Here is a 17,963-nt window from a genome sequence, read left to right on the forward strand (position 1 = left end):
AGAGGCGTCGCAACAAAAAAAAGTTTGAGAACCACTGGCTTACTCAATAGTAATGCAGAATTTTATATTTCCAGCCGGCCAATCTGTCCTTGTTTGATGTCCTCACGCGCTCACCAACTGACCTATCGGTGCTGACTTGTTTGTGGAAAATTGTTGTTAGAAACCGATTACAAATTATAACCAAGTTATGACTCAAAACCAACCAAGATCTAAACTTTAAGCATCTTTGTTGTAGAAAACATGGCTATGTAATTTTCACAAGGCAATTTGATTATTTGAATTGCGGTGTTCATAAATGCCAGTCTAGCCTACATACCAAGAATCATTGTAATTCTGATAACTAGGCTATATCAAGCAGAGCGAAGATTACAGTAGACGTCGTGACCTACTTTTTCTCGGGACTTTACAAATTAAAATCCCAGATTTCTTTTGACAACTGCTGCTATGAAATGCAGCAGAAGAGTTAATTTCTCTTTATTTTTAGGCAGATTACTTTTCTACCAGTTTTATGGAAATTTTTGTAAATACAGTGTCAAAAACTGCTTAGAAGTAGGCTAAGCTATACGCTACAGCATGAAATGGTCATTTTACCAGTAAAATACGAAGCAATTTTTAGAAAAAGTCATAAAAACTTTCAGTTAAATTGTAGCTACAGGTATTTTTTGTGTTATCGATCAATGTTTGAGGTCTGGATGGGTCCTGCCAAAAATTTGTAAATTGTAGGTAGGCTAAACAGACACAATAGGAAAATATTGACGATAAAATTCTCTAAAGAAGTTTTTCCCCGAGAAACGCATTTTCTGCTTGTTTTCTTTGTCCAAAGTAAATCAGTTGTGGTCAGCTTCGCTAAAGGAAGGGTCAACATTAGGCTACTGCAGATTTGCCAGTTCAGCTCAATAGGAATAATTGATTCGCCTAATGTTTAAAAAATTACTAGTTAAGATGTAAAACAACATTGGATTTTGAGATGCAGCCGCAAATGATATGAAAACAACGACAATTTACAAACGTTAAGTTTATTTTGCATCAAAGATGCAAGATTAGACTACGGTAGCCTACCTTCAACGACAACTTTGCTTTAAAGTTAAATAGCATAGCCTATAACAATAGCTTAACCTACTCAATAGTAATGCAGAATTTTATATTTCCAGCCGGCCAATCTGTCCTTGTTTAATCAGTCATAATTTTATAAACAAATTTTACAAGACATTTGAAAAACAGTTTTAAGCAGACAATAGAATGCAATGACAAAGTTAGGTTGGAGTAAATTGTTTCGTCGTAGGCTCATGGACCAACTATCAAAATCAGTCATCCAGTAAAACGTATCTACTGTCTAGACCAGAGGTGACAAACCTGCGACCCGCGGGCCGCATGCGGCTCGTCAAAGAATTTTGTGCCGCCCGCAAAACAGCTGACAAAACAGCTGACATCCTCATGCATTAAAGACAAAATACATCTCAAAGCTGTTTTATGCCTTCACTGGTGCACCTTTCCTTTGCTACAGGTCGAGGCTGACAGATGAAAATCTTAGTGTGCAGTTGAGAGTTGCCACAACGTTTGTTCGACCTAATATTGAACGCTTGTCGCTTCGTCAAGCAAAATACTTTCTAAAAATCCCACTAAGCAAAAAAATTCAATGCTTCAATGTTAGTTTTTAATATTTTATGCTTCAATGCTGCATTAGATAGCTTCAGCTGTATGATTCGCATGGGCTTTTGTTTGTTGTTTGAAAAAGAAATTTCATTAACTGATTTGTTGTTTCGGAGCATATTGGTCGAAACATTTCGTCAACTTGAGCAAAAAGGATAGAGCCAAAAAAAGAAGAAATCATACTCATATGAAAGCGAACGCTTAAACTGAAAAATTAAACTTAGAAAATTAAACTGTCTTCAGTGCAAGTACCGTTGCTCTATCCTTTTTGCTCAAGTTGATTTGTTTTTATTTTACTGTTGTATGTTTTGATTCTGCGTAAGATAATTTCAACTGTGTGGGTTTTATTACTTTCATTTGCCGTTTGTTACTTTTCATGGCAGTGTCGATATTATGGCAGTGAGCACTGCGGCACCAAACAGGTGCACAGTACTCTGCTAAAGCCATAAACAGCGCCCTGCGCACAGTGACCGAATGCCTGCGTCCCACACCATTGGACAATCTCCCCATTCTCGCTGGCATCCAACCCGCTGCGCTGCGTCGCGAAAAAGCCCTCGGTCGACGGGCACTGGAGCCTAACTAACTTCTTCACCACAAGATCTCTGCTCTCCCAAACGAGCACCCCCGTCGACTGAAATCAATACACCCATTCGTGCCAGCCGCTCAACTTCTGCGAAGCTGATGTACAAGACATCTCTGCAGCTGTTTGGGCGGACCATAAATGGACTTCTGAATGGAAGTCAACCGCCACCAGACTCTATTCTTTCATCCCCGACGCCGAAACACGCCCCATCGGTCTAGCACTACCAAGACAGGCATGGGTGCGCCTCAACCGTCTTCGTACCGGCGTCAGGCTTTTCCGCTCAACCATGCAACAATAGGGAATGGCCTCTTCCTCCTCCTGTGAATGTGGTGCCGAGGAACAGACCGCAGACCACATCATCAATGACTGCTCGATCTTTAAGCCACCTAACGGAGTGGAAGGTCTGCGCGTCATGGATGGTGAAACCAAAGACTGGGTGCTCTCTAGTAGCCTTCCATTGTAGTTCGGGAACATCGTGAATCTGGGGTGGTAAAAGGATAGACCCTCGGCCGCAGACGCTCACACAACGAGGACGACTTTTCATGAATAATATCTTGAGTCGCTTCTAAAATATTTCATAGTTGATTACGATTAAAACGTTGTGTGGCCCGATATCTCATGTGTAATTGACAAAGTGGCCGCGACCGCAAAAAGGTTCGTCACCCCTGGTCTAGACGTTGGTTCGCCTGTTAGAAGTGAAATAATGAGCAGCAAGGGATTTTGTGTGGAAAAGTTATCGTTGTTTTGAAGGAAACTGTTGGAGAAGACTCCATTGTAGCCAATTTTATTCTAAAATTTTTTATTTAGGCCTATATTGTGGTTATGGACATAACAACCTACGTTCTTATTTTTGTTTCGGAGCCGGAACTAGCCTACATTTTTATGTCAGAAATGGAGTTAATAAGTGAAACGCTTAAAATTAGGCTTAACGCTTAAGTCTTCTTTTTAGTTGAAATCGGACTCTTCTTCACTTTTGCTTTATCTTGATGTGGGCAATCAGTTCATTTGCTTGGACGATGTCACTTTAGGCTAGTAGGCTAAATTCTAGAACAAGGGACTTAAACATGCGGCCCGCATGCTCTATTCAGTTGGTCCTGAGAGCAATTTGCATTTGAAACCTCTGATCTAGAACATGACTAGGCCTATAGAAGTAACAAGAAAGAAAGAGAAGCACAAGCTGAACGAAAAAAATGTGGATTTTGAATACGGGAATGTTTTTTTTTTTTTCTTGTTAATTGAATGATTATGTGCTATAGTTTACATTTAGACCTCCTCCATATGTTTTGGTTTGTCAACGCAACATTTGACTACAAGAGTGGGGAATGCACTCTAATTTTAAATACTACATACCAAAAGGCGCCATTAATTAAAAGTAGCTTACGTAGGCTATATACAAATTTGTCTGTCGTGCTTTAAATAGTTAGCCTTTCAACAACCTTTCGAGATTGTTCGTAAGTAATTTGCCGAAACCCGGGCCGAAACCAACGCAAAAGTGGACGAAATCTTGCAATCTAGTGGTCAAGAGACATTTCATTTTTGCTCCACTGTTTGTTAAAGGCGAAGCTTCTTCCTTTTGTATTTTTTTTCTGAAGTACCGGAAGTGAAATTATCACCTGGCGTTACACCTCATTTATCAGTTTTCCTGCGAAATCTATCGTCAAGCATTTCATGTCTGGACAGGCTTTGCCTGGCTTTGTAAGTTTGGATTTTGTAAGCACTATTGTGTGCAGATAATAAACTATTCTTGTGTTGCCACTTTATTTTCTTAAATTGGTTTGGTTTTTGCAAGAGTGGTATTACTGCTATTGAGTCCATGACTGAGTCGTTTTTTTATGCATTGCCTAATCTTAATGCCTTCCCATTACACACAAAAAAGAAACTGAATTGAAAAACTGTCAAAACAAAACTAGCAATTTTAGACTAGTCTAATTCCCAAGCCAGGCCAGTGACAAGGCTAGACGTCTAGTAGGCCATAGAATTGTAAACACCAAATGTTGTACAGTAGTCTATGGGTTTTTCTAGTCAACATCTGTTTTTTAAGAATGAATTCTAAAGTGCTGATTTGGGTAGAACGAAATGTTGTAGATTAAGTAGGCTATTAAAAGCATAGCTTATCTACAGTTTGTTTTTAAATAATGCAAAAACAAAGTAATCCGCAGTTTAAATGGTACAGATAAGCTATGGTACACCTGGGAATCAAGCAACAGATACCGTACATACCGGGTACCAATGATAGGCTGCTCATTTTGAAAGTGACAATAAAGCCACTTTAAATCGAAATGACTTTATTCTTTTTACTTGGCATTAAATTATTTATTATCATACTATGACATTCAGCTTTTTTATGCTATTTCTATTTGTGACTAACTCATGGCCAGATAACAGCGGATTTTAAATAGCATACATTCTGTTCAATTTTTGGACTGTTGTTGAGCTAGTCTATTAGTAATTGTAATTTGTAAGCAATTAAGTTTAATTTTATGTTAGAAGATTGGTGAAGTTTTGCACATGTAAGTTGCGTGCCTAATACAAAACTCACGTCACTTTGTTAGTGTGTGACTGAATGATGCCCAGATTGTAAAAACATTCTGTCAAATTTATATACGGTACATAATTTTATTCATCATAATTTCAGTCATTAAGAGTGACAGAGTGAAGTTTTGGTTCCTGCTTGTTGAAATGTTGTGATTAGTAAATTACAAACACAACAAACAGTGAGACTGATGTGTTTTGAAAATGATAATGTCATGATTTAAGGTTATTATATGGAATGGTGCAGCAGATAAGGCATTAGCTTTCTAATAATGCAAACCTGGTTCAACAACTTGCTTAAGCTGACTTGGTAAACAGTAAACACCGCTTACCTCTACCCAGGTGAAATAAATTGGGTGGGCATAGTTGCTGAAGCAAAGGCAGCAGAAAGAAATGAACTCACCACTAGAGTGCATCAGTTGCCCCGATGTTGGAGTTTTTGATCGGCCCTTGGTAATTTTGTTCCAAATAATGAAAAAACACAGGATGTGAAATATTTTGTCAATTGGAGTTGGTTGAGGGGGTCAACATCCAAGTCAAAGTTTGATGTTTAAAGCTATTTTGTGAATATCCGTCGGTCATGTTGTGGAGTTTCCCTGCAATCTGGCCCATTGTACGTCACAATGTTTTATTGTCTTTGAACAATCAACAAACTAGTCGTTGTATAATATGCAGTTGAAATAACCGTTGTTTGATAATTTGATTCGTTTGCTGTTTAGTTAGGGTTATGCTTGCTTAATGGTTTCTCGAAGCTAGCTAGATAGAATATAGATAGAAGCTAGAAGGTTGAAGATAGATAACAGCAACGTAAATTAACTTTTATAAGACAGTCTTAACATTTACATCGATTCAGTTGAGCGAAGTGACCATAGTTGCACAACTTCAACGTTCGACAATGTTGAATCGTTGTAAAAATGATGAATTTGGTATATAACTACGTTGGTGTGAACTTTTCAGTTTGCTTTGAAATATGTGCATGTCTGAGCTTAGTTAAAGACTTTACTAAAACTTAATTTGGTCTATGTAACAATTTCACAGGCCTGGAACATAGTCAGTAGTCGAGTGCTTCACTGACGTGCAATTCTCTAATTTTAATGACATCACTTCAACATTTCCACCTCTTATATTTTGTTTTATGTACACACTGATTTACGATTTAAACAGCTTGAGAAGCTGCTATGACACATAACCATATGGAAGTTACAGTGTGACTGTGTATTAATTCCACTTTTCTTTCCTTACCTTGCTTTACATACTGTGACAACAGATGCATTAATTTTCCAAAATTTTGAGTTCACTGTTGACCCCTTTAATGAAGTTCAAATTCAATAAAATTTTGGCTATGATTTTTTTGGTGAATGGGAATAAAACTACTAAGGGCCGAGTTGAATTTCCAATTTTTCAAAAATAAAGGGGCAACTGATGCACTCTACTCACCACCCTACTCATTAGTGCCAAAGGCTTGGTGTGATGGGAGCCTTATCTTTTCATTCGCAGAAGCTAAGTAAAGGCTATGAAACACTTTTTAATGTTGAACCATGGACAGACAAAACAAAGCAACTTTAGCGGATTTAACGTATTTTATTGGCAGTGGCTATTTGACGGCGCCGGTCTTTGAATCTGAAACACTATTTGACCGGTCATGACATCACTATATAGGCTTTTTTTTTTCTTTTTCAAAGCAAAAGACGAGAAGAGTGCGTATATAATTTTGCTTTATTTTTGTAAACGAAATTCACCATCATAAAACCGTCAGAACCAAAAGAATGATTTATATTTGCCTTCTACAATGTCAAACTCTGGTAAGAAGATGCTATGTTTTAATGGAGTGAAACTATGGAATCAAGTACCAAAAGAAATAAAAGAAAAGTCTTATAATGTTTTAAATTCAAATATATATAAATGTTTATTAAAGAATTTGTACAATGATCACTCCTGAAACGTATCATCCGCTTATTTCTCCACACAGTTTTTTTATGTTGCCCTGTGTTATGCCATTGTTAATGTATTATGTAAAGTGCTGGTATTGTGCTATATATTATATAATATATATATATATATATGTGTTAATGTTCTTAATTTTGTGTCTTTTGTTTAAATGTTTGGGTGGTAACTGACTATGGTGACCTTTTGGTCTTTCGCTGCCATCCTTGTTGTGCGAATAATTTGTGTTTATTGTGTTTTTGCTTTTTGTGTCTTTCTTTTTCGCCAACAAAACAAAAAATAAACTGAACTGAACTTTTGGTCAAATTAGTCCATATTAAAAATATAAGGAAACCTTGATTATCTTTGAATTATTATTAACGTACTTTATGCTTTGAAATTTGGTTTTTCATTTCATAGAAACTGTGGAAATGTATTCATGACAACTATTATGAACAGCAAGTAGACTTATAAGTTCTAAATTCAGCAGTTATATTCAACTGATTCGGTGGCGCGTAGGATAAGTCTCCGGCTGGTGCTCCAGAGGGAATGGGTTCGATACTACGTGGAAGCGTTCTTTTATTTTTAATTTTTATTATTATATTTTTGCGTTTTACATACATTTCACATTTATTTTTATGTTTTATTATTACATTTTTGCGTCGTTTGGCAAACACGGTCCTCTTATGACAAACGGAAAATTATCCAGAGAAATTCTTAAATTCAAGAAAATTAAAAAATAAAATTAAGTAATAAAGTTAGAGTTTTTAATTTTCTGGAATTTGAGAATTTCTCTGGGTAATTTTCCGTTCCTCATAGTTTTTCGTTGGTCATTACATTTTTGCGTCGTTCGGCAAACACGGTCACATCCTCTTATGACGAACGGAAAATTATCCAGAGAAATTCTTAAATTCAAGAAAATTAAAAAACTCCAACTTTATTACTCATACCGGTATTTGAAAAGACATAAAAAATTGGGCTGTAGGCTACTCAAATTATGGGCTGTAGGCTACTCAATAATTGACCACAAAAATGCAGAAGCCTAACGATTGAGTCACTTCGGGTCAAAATTTAGTTAAAAATTAAAAAGCTTCCGCGTAGTATCGAACTCATTCCCTCTGGAGCACCAGCCCGATACGTATCCTACCCGCCACAGAATCAGTTGAACATTGATGTTGAATTTAGAACTTATATAGGCACTCTTCTCGTCTTTTGCTTAGAAAGAGAAAAAGAAAAAAATGCCTATATAGTGACGTCATGACCGGTCAAATAGTGTTTCAGATTCAAAGACCGGCGCCGTCAAATAGCCACTGCCACTGCAAATACAACAAATGCCTGATGCAGATTTATCTGTAGATTTCCATCATGCATTGAAGCGGTGATCTGATCATGAAATTTTCAACAATTCGAGAAAAAGTTTTCTCTGCATATAAAACGTTGAATGGTAGTTTTATCAAATATTTTTGGAAACTTCCTTGCTTTCGTGTTAACAAAATATAACATTTAAAAATAAACTCAAGCATTTTCGACACGTGCTTGTGTCCTCATCAGGAATTACTTTAAACCTGCAATGTACATAAAATGAAAATTTTAAGATAAACCTGATTATATATTAGGGTGGAGTGAAAAATTTTTTTTCTTTCAAATCAAAAAGTCTAGTTTACCAAAATTCGGTGTTGACCCCAAAAACACCTTTAAACACAATTTTGGGTCGGTGCCCCCCAGGGGGTGCAGGCACACCCCCCCCTAAAGTTTGAAAAACCCCAATTTTATAAAAAAAATTAATATCTCATTAACCACAGACGATAGAAAGTCGGTTGATGGCTCAAAATTATCAGAAGGTACAAGTTTATATTACCTTTAAGAGAAGTATTTTTACTAAAAGCACTACAAAGTGGTCATTTTTGCAATAATGTAATTTTAGTCGTAAATTTACGTCAAATTTGGTCGATTTTTGTATATTCAGCTGATATTTTAAGCTTAGTACGGTGTAAATGCGTACAGTGGCGCTTGGCTACAAAACCGCATTGTTAATGACTCCCTTAGTCCTAATCTGTTATGATTAGGCAAGGATGTAGCTTCAATAATTGTAAGTTTATTTCAATCTATGTTCACTTGTTCAGATTAATTACGTGCTCGAGGTTCTTCAGCTTTGTCAATATTGCCAACCAAATCTACCACACAAAACCGATCATCTCTAAAAGAAGTAGCAATAACTTGTGAAAGATTTGGAATTTTGGATAAAGCAGGTGCTGCTATTGCTACTGCCACTCTCAAAGCATTTGGTATAGTAACTGACATTGATAAATCACAAGTTATTGACCGAAGTAACTTAAGGAGAGAACGACAAAAGTACAGAAAAGAAATTCAGAAGGAAGAAGAATTGCAGTTCGATATTGTGGATGGACTTTATGTTGATGGACGAAAGTATGCCACCATTACCAGTGTGAAACAAGGGAGCAACTATCATCGAACCAGAATCATTGAAGAGCACTATGTAGTTGTCGGTGAACCCTTTGAATTTTACATCACTCATATCACACCAAAAAATGGAACTAGTCAACAAATTGCTCAAGCCGTGTAGGCTATGGTGCAATTGAAGGCACAGCAATGGAAAGCAAGCTAAACATCATTGGGACAGACGGAACAGCAACTATGACAGGGAAAAAATCTGGTTTCATTACTTCCCTTGAAAAAAGCTTGGGCGTCCATTGCAATGGGTGGTGTGCTTGCTGCATCTCAATGAGCTCCCTCTGGTTCTAAGGCATATATTTCAAGAATTAGATGGTTCAACAAGTGGTCCAGAATCGTTTTCTGGAACAATTGGCAAGCAATTGAATGGAAAAGTGTCAGCTTGGGCTGTGGCGAATTTTCTGCCTATCTTAAATGACGAATTTCCTATTCTTCCTGATGAAGTAATTGAAAGTCTCAGCAGTGATCAGTATTATGCTATGCAAATGTGTCAAGCTGTTATGACAGGCGTTGTTACACAGGATTTGAAATACCTTGAAGTTGGTGGATAATGCCATTCCCGTTGGTGGACCTTAGGATGTCGAATCCTACGTTATTACGTTTCAAAAAGAGGCCTTCAAAGAATTCGCGCACTTTGACTGAATACCTTGTTCGAGTCTATTTTCCCTGTTGGTTCCGCATCAAATATCATCATAGAATTACAGACGCGTCCAAATTTTTTTTCTTTATGCTAAATGCCATTTTTCATTTTCCAAATGTACTGGTAAACAACGTTGGACTTAAAGTTTTGCAAAACAATGCTTTTTTTGCCCACCATAAAAACATAATTTTGGCAATGCTGGGAGATGATGACCGAAGCGTTCGTATCACTGCAATAAACAAAATTCTTCAAAGCAGAATTCAAAGCATCCATCAAGAAAGTGGTTCAGTTAAGATACGAAAGTTCATTCTTCCGAAGTTAGATGCGGGAGCCAAAGCCTATTACGATATGTCAAGTTTGGACCTTTCCGATTTTCACGAGCCGCCTGCAGTCAGGAACATGACGAATGAAGCTGTGCAACAAATTATCACAGATAAACTTGAGCTAAACCATCCCTGCCATAACCAGGCAGTGTAAAGGCATGTGCACTTGGTAACTGAAGCTGCTGCAAGCGTTGAAGGTTTTCACAGACGAGATGGCATGATCAGACAAAAAATTAAGTCTCGTATGCTAATGCCGTGCTTCAATACCAAAAATCAATTTAATGTCTGATGAACAATTTGCTGAAATTTGATTTATGATAAATTTGAACTTGGTCGTATAACTTACACGTAATTGAACATTTTTACATCAGCTCACTGTAGTTAAGTGCATTTCTTACAGCAGTTTTCTTCGCTAAGAAAATTGTAAAGTAAGTGTTTTCCCAAAGTAGATTAAAGTACAAGTTTGCCCAACGTATTTTTTTCTGCTTTAGAAAAATTGTGCCCATATTTTTACTTCAACACACGAATTTTTGAAGTAATATGCCAAAATTTCACACAAATCTATCTTCACATTTTTCAAATCAAGGAAAAAATTGCTCAAATAATTTCTCAACTTTGCACCTTAGAGCGAACGCTGCATTACAGTTACCATTTTATGATATTCATATTGTTAAATGACAATGAATCTGCTTGATTTTTCACTTCTATGACACATACTAAGCACAAAGATTAACTTAATTTACAAAATCGACCAAATTTGACGTAAATTTACGACTAAAATTACATTATTGCAAAAATGACCACTTTATAGTGCTTTTAGTAAAAATACTTCTCTTAAAAGTAATATAAACTTGTACCTTCTGATGATTTTGAGCCATCAACCGACTTTCTATCGTCTGTGGTTAATGAGATATTAATTTTTTTTATAAAATTGGGGTTTTTTCGAATTTAGGGGGGTGTGCCTGCACCCCCTGGGGGGCACCGACCCAAAATTGTGTTTGAAGGTGTTTTTGGGGTCAACACCGAATTTTGGTAAACTAGACTTTTTGATTTGAAAGAAAAAATTTTTTTCACTCCACCCTATTATATATACACTATAAGTGTAACGACACTCCAGACTAAAAAGCACAAACTGAACAAGTGATACAAGAATGATTACAAGTATATAAATAATATGGCGGGAGACAGATTGCATGAGGTGTAAAGTATAGGAATGTGGCAAACAATTAGAACACACACAAAAGGAAACTCATACCACTGGCAAATAACTGCCTGTTGAGAGACGGATTATTGCGTTTAATTCTCTAGGCTTCCGTGATCTTGGTCTGAAATTCAGATCTGCCTCAAGAAATGATTGGTCGATCGAGACATTGTCAGTGCACGTTACACAAAAGGCGATGTGCTTTTTAATTGCATTTTTAGTTGTTAAGTTTGTGTTTAATCCCACTCGATGCTGTAGAGCAGCGGTTCTTAAACTGGGGGGCGCGAAAGGTTCACAAGGGGGGCGCAAGCAATGTCAAACTATGTGACTAAACGTCGCGTAATGAAATTTTGGAGCTGTAATGAAATAGTTTAATTTAGTCTAGTGCCGGTAGGTTGTAGTCTTGCCATGATGTCAATTGACCGCAACCGTCGGTATGAAATGTCGAACGATAAAATATAACCAATCGTAACAATTGATGCATTGTTACGCTATCAATATCATTCCTGTAACATGCTGACTAAAAGTAACCTTACCGCTCGCAGTATGATTTCAAAGTAGCCTAGCAACTAGTTTCTGAAGGAACCTAGACTAAGTTTAAAGTAGTTACTGTGCAAGATTAATTGAGTATGGATCAGTGGTTGGGTTCCGTAGATCAGTGCTACTCAAACTTTTTTATGTCGTGTACCGGCTGAGCACTTTCCATCACTTGGCGTCCCGGTCAATTTGCTAAAAAAAGACAAGAGCAAAGTCATTATTACTTTGTAACAAATATACAAAAAAAACAAGTAAAAAAACACTTTTATTAATGATCTTTCAAATTTTGATGCGAAGTGTGCGCTTGCTTATTTGCAACCAGCTTATCCAATTGCGGTTCAATGGAAGACAATGCCGCTCAAAGATGAGCATGCATATCCAATGCGTTTCTGTGTTTTCCCTTTATTCTTTCAAGACGCAACCTGGAAGACGTCATGAACAGCGTAGCTTCTGATTGGTTCGTGGTTTATCAGAAACCTGCTTGTTAAAGTGCCTACCGGTGCAAATGGGTTTCGAATCTATTCATTTCCTCTTCGTGGATCTTTTTGTTCCGGAAAATAATGTTGAATGCGTTCCACCAAATTTGACAAATGCTCTGTGGCAGTATCTTGAACACATTTTACGTCCAACTTGTCTCCAGCATCGTCAATTACAGTACGGTAGCTAACTTAGGAAACATGTCGTAACAATTATTCGAGACTCGAATCTTCCATGCTTTCAGCTTTCGTTACATGCTGTCAATTTTAGCTGCTGTTGCAAAAAGTGAAGCATTTTTTCCTTGCATTGAATTAATGGATAACAATTTCAAAATAACATTTCTTAGTGAACTAACTGAAAGTCGTCGTAGTAGCGGGCCACCAAACAGTCTATAGCTTGGAACGCAGATTGAACATTATCGTTGCCTAAAAATTATTATATAGACGTTCTGATCAACATAAAACAAATTACTCAATTTACAATTTCTCCTACCTGACCGCGTACCAGCAGCCAAGTGCTCGCGTACCGGCACCGGTACGCATACCGGCGTTTGAGTAGCACTGCCGTAGATTCATGTGGTAACAACGTTTAATCACAATGTTTAACAATGTGGTAAACAATGTAACAATGTGGTAACAATGTATAACAATGTTAATTAATTTGTAATAAAAGTTTATCTGCGGAAAACCTGAAAGCCTCCAAATTAAAAAGGGATATTAACGTGGATGTCCCCATAATGGGGTCGCATAGAAATATATTTTTCAAAATGGGGTTGTTTCTACACTTTTGAACATAAAAGCAAAACATCGAAACAAACTTATTGATTGTGAAGCCGATCTGAGGTGTGCATTATCATCTACAAAGCCTCGAATTAAACTTTTGGTTTCCGAAAAATAATTACATCCCTCACATTGATGAAAGCTAAATGTAAATTCCTGTAGCCTAGTCATTACACTTTAATGTTTGCTAATTTTTTAGTTTGGTGGGGCGCAAGTTTGGATGGCACGTCAAAGAGGGGCGCGGCTCAAAAAGTTTAAGAACCCCTGCTGTAGAGGTTTTAGAGAGTAATAACTATATTATATAATAATCATTTATTTGATTAAACTTTTCATGTATATATATATAATTAAATCAAATATAGTTATTACTATCTGAAGCCTTTACAAATTGTTTCACCTAACGGATCATCAGAAGGTCTTATTCAAATAGAATCTCGATCATCAGAAAGGTCTTATTCAAATAAACCAGAATACCTATATATAATTATATATATACATATATACAGAATAAGACCGCATATGATAAGACCGCATCTGTTTATAACAATGCCCTTTTGAAAAGTGGTTTTGCGGAGAGAGTTTGCTACAACCCTGCTAATAACTTACGAACATCTAGGAAAAGGAGCCGGAAAATTTTATGGTTTAACCCTCCTTTCAGCTTGCAGGTTGATAGCAATATTGGTAAGGAATTTTTCAAACTTGTTTCCATACACTTTCCACCCCATCATAGATTGCACAAAATATTCAACCGTAATACTATTAAGCTGAGCTACAGTTGTACTCCAAATGTTGCAAGCGTCATATCCTCCCACAATAAAGCAATATTGCAGGCTGATAATATACCATCGCAGCCTGGTTGCAATTGTAGGGTGAGGCCAGAATGTCCTTTGAATGGGCAATGCTTGCAGAAGGCCATTGTTTACAAAGCTACCATTGATAACAGCCCGAAGGTTCTTAATTACATTGGTTGTTGCGAAACTACTTTTAAAAAACGTTTTTCCAACCATAAATGTACCTTCATGGATAGGTCTAAACGTAACAGTACCGAACTATCTAAGGCAGTTTGGGACCTTAAGGACAAGGGTGTTGATCCTAAAATAACTTGGTCCATCCACAGCTGTGCTCGGCCTTATAGTGGTGGTGGTCGTAACAATTGTGGCCTATGTTTGGCTGAAAAGCTGGCCATTCTGAAGGCTGATAGTGGCCACCTTTTGAACAAGCGTTCGGAACTGGTCGGCAAATGTCGTCATAGAAACAAATTTAAACTCAAGTACTTCAAAATAAAATAAATTCCTTTTGATTTTCACAGGTTTTTAAAATTTCATTTGATTTTTACAGGCTATAAATCTCATTTAATTTTTACAGGTTTATAAACAGACTTTATTTCATTTGTTCAGGACACTACAGGTTATATCATCACAATTCCTTGGGATTTTTACAGGTTATAATTTTGAAAAAATTGAATTTCATTTCATTTTTACAGGTTGTAAAACTCATTTAATTTTTACAGGTTTAAAAACAATTTTTGTTCATTCTGTTCAGATTACTACAGGATTCGCCGATCATAACAAGCATTTTGCTTCTTTGTGATGTCATGGATGTTGCCATCATTGTTGCTTGGTTTCCATTGGGACAAATTGATTGAAACTTTATCGTGGCGGATGGAGGCTGTCCTTAGTAATTCTGGAGTTTTCTTTCTACAGATTGGATTACGGTTATAATATTTAATATCTTTTCAGGAATTCAGGTTTAGAGGTTTTTTTGCAGATTAAATTACAGTTGTAATATTTAATATCTCCTCAGGAAGTACAGGTTTAGAGATTTTTTTTGGCAGATTAATTTACAGTTGTAATATTTAATATCTTTTCAGAATTATCGATTCTTTACTGTTTACATGTTTTTTGCAGACCTTCTGATGATCCGTTAGGTGAAACAATTTGTAAAGGCCTCAGATAGTAATAACTACATTTGATTTATATACAGAATAAATGTCACATGAAATCTTTTTTTTATAAGTTTAGCTAGATTTTTTTTGCAAACCTTGTTGAACCTTTTCCTAAAACGGGTAGGCCTACAATGTCGTTATAGTGCATAATCAGATTTTTCTTATAATTTTCATTTTATGTATATTGCAGGCTTAAAAAAATTCCTGGTGAAGACACAAATACCGGCTGGTTTTTTTTTTCGCTGAGACTTTTCGGTCATTTGTCCGAAATGACTTGAAAAAATTCGGTCATTTTTCATTTATTTTGGTCATTTTTTTCTGATGAAAATATTTTCTTTCAAGTAGCTGATACAAACCAAAATTTGCACTTCCTGACTAGCTACAACATTAAGTTTTGCTGAGAAACGTTGTTTTTTTCGGACATTTTGACCGAATTGACTGTGTATTTTTTCGGACATTTTGACCGAATTGACTATATATTTTTTCGGACATTTTGCTAAAAAATTGGTCAATGACTGAAAAAAAACCCAGAATACCGGTACATGTCGAAATTGTTTGAGTTTATTTTTAAAAACAGTAGAAGTCCCCTAACTCGACACCTGAAAAGGAATCGAAAAAACCGCCGAGTTAGGCAGAACATCGACTTAAGCAAAACATGAATCTTCTACCCAACTAAGGCAGACCCTGTGTGTTTTTGCTTATCTGCAGTAGAAGGCTCTGCGCAATATAGAACGAGTTTGAAATGAAAGTATGTTGCTACCATAAAAAGAACAGGTATCGCAGATTATCTCGTCTTGAAAGTGAAAAATAATTGCATGAGTTTTTATGAATGAGCAGACATTTTTTTGTTTCTGAAGACAACAGCTGCTTGAATAAGAACAATGCCAGACATGTGGGCAGTGTGAGAAATGAGGTTTAATCAAAAGAAACTCGGTCACTGGCCAAAGGCGGAATACAATGCTAAGAGAAAAATGCAATCCTAGACGATTGACTTTTGATAAAAGCAATCAGTTAAACATAGTAAAATCCAAAATTGTTAATTTTTTTTTTAACAACGAGTTAAAAAATGGAAAAAGTGTCGAGTTGACGGAACATCAAGTTAGCCACTGTCAACTTAGGCGGTTTCTACTGTACATATGTTATATTTCTTTTTGTAATAAAATATGTTAAATCTGCTAATGTTACTTTGTTTTGTCTGCCTATGGTTTAACAAAGCAAACTCTCTACCAAAGCTTTATCATTCTTTAGCATGTAGTAAAAAGAATTATATAGTTGTGCTTAAAAGTATTTATGTTTTACTTGTTACAAAATCAGTCCAAGGAATAAGTTTACTGCCAGAAAGATAAACTTTCAAGAGTCTCGTCAACCTTGAAAAAAAAGCCACTTGTTTTTCCTTTGCAATAATTTGCTGTGTGAATTTCCTAAATTCCTTCATCAAGGTCGCAGATCATGTCACTTAACGTTATTTTCATGAAAAACGGTAAATACTACCCTTTTAACTGCTGTACAATGTACATGCTTGCAATTTCATTAATTAATTCACTTTGACGTGTAGACAAGAAAAACATTTGTGCATATACAATGCAGCAAGTATCCCAGCTTAAATAAAAATGCAAAAACTTAGAAGATTGTTTTAAATAGGCTACGCCTAGCATATAATTATTTTGAAGCAACTGGATGGTGACTTAAAATGCTAAAATCAAGTTTTGTTTGACAAAAAAAACAAAGTAAAATTCTCAAAAACTTTAGGACTCTGGGGCTAATTCAAAATGAGCATCGAGAAACTGGGTCCACATCTTTTAGGCGCCGGTCAAATAGGCGCGAGTCAAATAGGCGCGCACGCTGTGGCGTCTGGATATTTAGGTGCGGAGCACTGTGGCCCCCGTTCATTTAGGTGCTAATTCCTAGTAAAGTCTGCAGATTGTAGCAGCTTGGCAGGAATGCTTTTCACACAAAATGTTTTATTGAACAGAAAAATATGTTTGTTTTGTTAATGCGCGTGTGGAGATGAGGTGCGAGACAATGCTCTACTACTCTTGATATTACCACATCTCCACAGGACATTTGCTATGCATCCTGAACACAGGTTGCAGCCAGATGGAACCTTACTTAAATACTTAATCTGTTATCTTTTGCAATTACTTCTACTCTGGATGGATTGGTCAAGTGGCAAGTACGTATGAGACAACGCTCTACTACATGAAGACTTTTCTATAGAGCATATGAACCCTGGCTAAAAGTTGCAAGTATAATGGTGCGACTTTGCTCGTTATTGATTAAATGATTGATTGAATCTTTATCCTCGGACTGGGAAAGCTTCTTGCAGAGCTTAATCCTGGCAGTTTTGCATACTTGTAGAGGCTTTGAATCACTGACGCAGGCCCGGTCACTGAGATTGACAGAGTGAAGTTTTCGATTGTTGAAGTCTTGTTGCCGGGGAACTATTCCATCCGTTAGATGCCGCTGAATGGAGAGCAGTCCTTAATGTGCGTTGCTCAAGCGCACACCCCGAGAGTCGAACCAGCGCCACTTGATCTTGAAGCTTCTTCGTTCCAGAAGTGACGCGCTAACCAATTGAGCTATCGGGGCGGTAACCAATTGAGCTATTAAACTTAGTCGGGGTTTTGACGGAAAACTAAGTTACTCTTCACTCAAGCCTACCACCCGCTTGAATATAGGCTACGGTATATTTTTTACTGATGTTTAGTGTAGTTATTATTTGACTCACTAAAAGTGAACTCAGTCATGTTCGGAAACTTGAAACCTGGACTAACAACAAATAAATGCCGAACACGCGCATTAAAATACAATATATTTTTCTGTTCAATATAACATTTTGTAAGAAACGCATTGCTGGTTTAAGCAGCTTCACTCACTGAAGCCATGACATATTTTTTCTGT

The sequence above is a fragment of the Aplidium turbinatum genome, chromosome 5 (assembly GCF_918807975.1).
Source record: "Aplidium turbinatum chromosome 5, kaAplTurb1.1, whole genome shotgun sequence".
NCBI classification, from domain to species: Eukaryota; Metazoa; Chordata; class Ascidiacea; order Aplousobranchia; family Polyclinidae; genus Aplidium; species Aplidium turbinatum.